The sequence below is a fragment of the Helianthus annuus genome, chromosome 9 (assembly GCF_002127325.2).
Source record: "Helianthus annuus cultivar XRQ/B chromosome 9, HanXRQr2.0-SUNRISE, whole genome shotgun sequence".
NCBI classification, from domain to species: Eukaryota; Viridiplantae; Streptophyta; class Magnoliopsida; order Asterales; family Asteraceae; genus Helianthus; species Helianthus annuus.
The window spans coordinates 149875752-149879742 of NC_035441.2; positions in this window are offsets into that span (position 1 = coordinate 149875752).

A 3991-nucleotide genomic window follows, 5' to 3' on the forward strand; every position below is an offset into this window, starting at 1 on the left:
GCGATCTCGAGCCGTTTTCAGTCTTTCTTTGATTTGAGTGATCTTGTCGGTGGTTTCTTGTACAATTTCAGGACCTGATAATTGACTTTCTTCTATTTCTGCCCAGCAAACTGAAGTTCTACACTTGCGTCCGTATAGTGCTTCGAACGGGGCAGCTTCGATACTTGCATGATAACTATTGTTATAGGAAAATTCAATTAAAGGTAGGTAATCATCCCAGTTTCCACCGAAATCTATTACACATGCCCTGAGCATGTCTTCCAGGGTTTCGATCGTCCTTTCACTTTGTCCATCTGTTTGAGGATGGTAAGCTGTACTTAAATTTAACCGCGTCCCCATGGCTTCTTGGAAACGTGTCCAAAAATGCGAAGTAAAACGACTATCCCTATACGATACAATGGAGAGTTGGACTCCATGTAAGGATACTACTTCGTCTACGTATAACTTGGCTAATCTTTCCATGCTAAAAGTTTCCTTCATGGGTAGAAAATGAGCTAATTTGGTTAATCGATCCACAATTACCCAAATTGCATCATTACCCTTTCTAGTTTTGGGCAATTTAGTAACAAAATCCATGGTTATTAGTTCCCATTTCCAAATAGGCATTTCTAATTGTTTGAGTAACCCTGAAGGTTTCTGGTGCTCTGCCTTAACTTGGGAACAAGTTAGACACTTAGATACATATCTAGCTATGTCTATTTTCATTCCTATCAACCAGAAATTATTCCTTAAATCTTGGTACATCTTGTTGTTTCCAGGATGCATGGTATATCTAGACTTATGGGCATCCTCTAGAATCTTATCTCTTAAATCTCCCTGCTTAGGTACCCAAACTCTTTTCTTGTGGAATCTCCAAATTTCATCACTTCCTTGCTCTAATTCCTTTATTCGTCCTTTCATTCCTTCAGCATCATCCTTGATTGCTGTTTCTTGAATATGCTTCAGTTGTCCCATTAAATCTAATTGTAGATTTAATCTAAGACACGAACTCGCTTTTGCTTTTCATGATACTTACGACTTAGGGCATCTGTAACTACATTTGGTTTTCCTTCGTGATATTGAATATCACAATTGTAGTCACATAGAATTTCCATCCATCTTCTATGTCTCATGTTTAATTCTTTTTGCCCAAATATGTACCTTAAGCTTTTATGATCTGTATAAACGGTAAACTTACTTCCATACAGATAGTGTCTCCAAATCTTAAGGACAAAAATTATCGCTCCTAATTATAAGTCATGAGTCGTATAGTTTTCTTCGTGCTTTTTCAATTGCCTTGAGGCATACGCAATTACCTTTTTGCGTTGTATTAGCACACATCCTAATCCTAGCTTAGAAGCATCACAGTAAACTTCAAAATCTTCTGTTCCTTCTGGCAAGGCTAGAATTGGGGTGTTTGTTAACTTTTGCTTCAAAGTCCTAAAGGCTTCCTACTGCCTAGGTCCCCATTCAAACTTTACTGCTTTGCAGGTTAGCTTAGTTAATGGCACTGCTATTTTAGAAAAATCTTTAATGAAGCGCCTGTAGTACCCAACTAACCCTAGAAAACTTCTAACTTCCATAGCTGATTGCGGGACCATCCATTTGGTGATCGCTTCTATTTTGGAGGGATCTACGTGAATACCTTTGTGATTCACCATGTGTCCTAAAAATTGCACCTCCTGTAGCCAAAATTCACACTTTGAGAATTTGGCGTAAAGCTTCTCCTTTCTTAACAAAGTTAAGAGTGCTTGTCCTGACTCTTGGAATAAATAAGTATATCGTCGATGAAGACAATTACAAATTTATCCAGGTACGTTTTACAGATCCTATTCATCATGTCCATAAATGCTGACGGAGCATTTGTTAGTCCAAAAGGCGTATCTGTAAACTCGTAGTGACCATACCTAGTTCTGAAAGCAGTTTTAGGTATGTCTTCTTCTTGTACCTTCAACTGATGATATCTAGAGCGTAAATCTATCTTAGAAAAATATCTAGCTCCTGAAATTGATCGAAAAGATCATCAATTCTAGGCAATGGGTATCGATTCTTAATTGTAACCTTATTTAATTCCCTATAATCGATACACATTCTCATCGAACCATCTTTCTTCTTTACGAACAACACTGGTGCTCCCCAAGGGGATGAACTAGGTTGTATGAATCCTTTACTGAGCAATTCATCTAATTGCTTTTTCAGTTCCAACATTTCAGTGGGTGCTAATCGGTAGGGTGCTTTAGCTACAAGTGTAGTTCCAGGAATCAAATGAATTCTAAATTCTACCTCCCTATCTGGTGGTAATCCTAGTAGTTTTTCTGGGAATACATCCGAGTATTCTGATACTACAGGAATTTCTTTAAGTTCCTTACCCTTAGTGCTAATGATTACCGAAATCATATACACTATTCCTTGCTTTCGTTCATAACCAGCAACTTTCATCACTGAAATGAACTTCATTAGTTTACGCGGCTTATCCCCTGTAATCATCATTACTTCTCTTGTAGGTGCCCGGATTTCTATGGAACTTTTATCACAGAGGATTCGAGCCTGGTTGGCTACTAACCAATCCATTCCTAAAACGACATCGAATCCAGCTAATTCATGGGTAATAGGTTGGCAGAAAATTTATGACCGGAAAGTTCTATATTTTCTTTTTGCAAAACCGTATCTATGTTAACAGAGTTCCAGTCTGTCGTTTCTACTGTATAAATTTGCCTAAGTTTGGTTAAGGGTAGCTTTAGAGCTTGGCAGAAAGAAGTATTTACAAAACTTTGGTTTGCACCAGATTCGAATAATACTTTCGCATAAACGTTGTGTACCAAAAAGGTACCAGCTATTACATCAGGAATCAGTTCGGCTTCCTGCGTGGTCAATTGGAAGGCCCTTGCATTCTTCTTATTAGTTCCTTCAGCAGGTTTGGCCTTGTTATCTGCTGGTTTGACCAATTTAGGGCATTCTGGTCTGAAATGCCCAGCTTCTCCACAGTTGTAGCAGGTCCTTGTTTTCTTTCTGCACTCTTCTTCACGATGTCCTATAGCTTTGCCAAAATTGCAGGTTTCATTACATTTTCCAAAATGTTTCTTTTTATAGTTCATGCAGAACGGCGGGGTGGAAGATTGCCCAATTCCTCTTTTCTTGAAATTGCTACTAGTATTCCCTCCACGGAATCCTTGGGTAATTTTCTGAGCCAATTCCTTCTTCCTGTTTTCTTCTCGCGTAAGCACCAGTCCATCAGTCAAGGTGTTGGCTAATTCCACTGCATCATCGATTGTGCGGGGTCTCGCAGCTTTGACAATATCTCGGATCTCGCTAATTAAACCCCAAATGTAGCGAGAAATAAGTATCGGTTCTGGCGAAGCCAGAGTAGGCACAATTCGAGCATATTCGAAAAACTTCGAAGTATACCCTCGACAATCAACATCCACTATTCGGTGGCTCAAGAATTTATTCGCTATTTGTTCTTTTTCATATTCCGGGCAGAATTTTCTTTCCGCCAGATGTTTAAATTCTTCCCAACTCATGGCATAAGCCAGATCGCTTCCGTTGGCTTGCAGTACCGTATTCCACCATTCTAATGCTTCTTCCTTGAAAAGGTGAGAAGCATACATGACCTTATCTTCCTCGGCACATTTACTTATTTTAATTACTGCCTCGGTTTTCTCCTACCAACGCAGTGCCGCCGTTGCCCCTTCATTGCCTGCAAATTCGACAGGTTTACAGGTAAAAAATTCCTTATAGGTATAACCAGGTGTTGCAACTTTCATTTTCTTGAGTACTAGGGCTTGAACCACATTATTCTCATTGATGCCGCCTCCATTAACATTGTTACTAAAAATATCGTCGCGCGTGCGTTTACTGGGGTTGGCTTGCGAAGGCTCAACATGACTTTTAACAGCAGTGACGATTGCCGGGATAGCGTTGGCTTTTCCCTGAGCAACGATGTTTTCTATATCTTGCCGAGTTAGAAAGTGATCTTCATTATTATGTTCCGATTGGTTAACTTCATTAACTG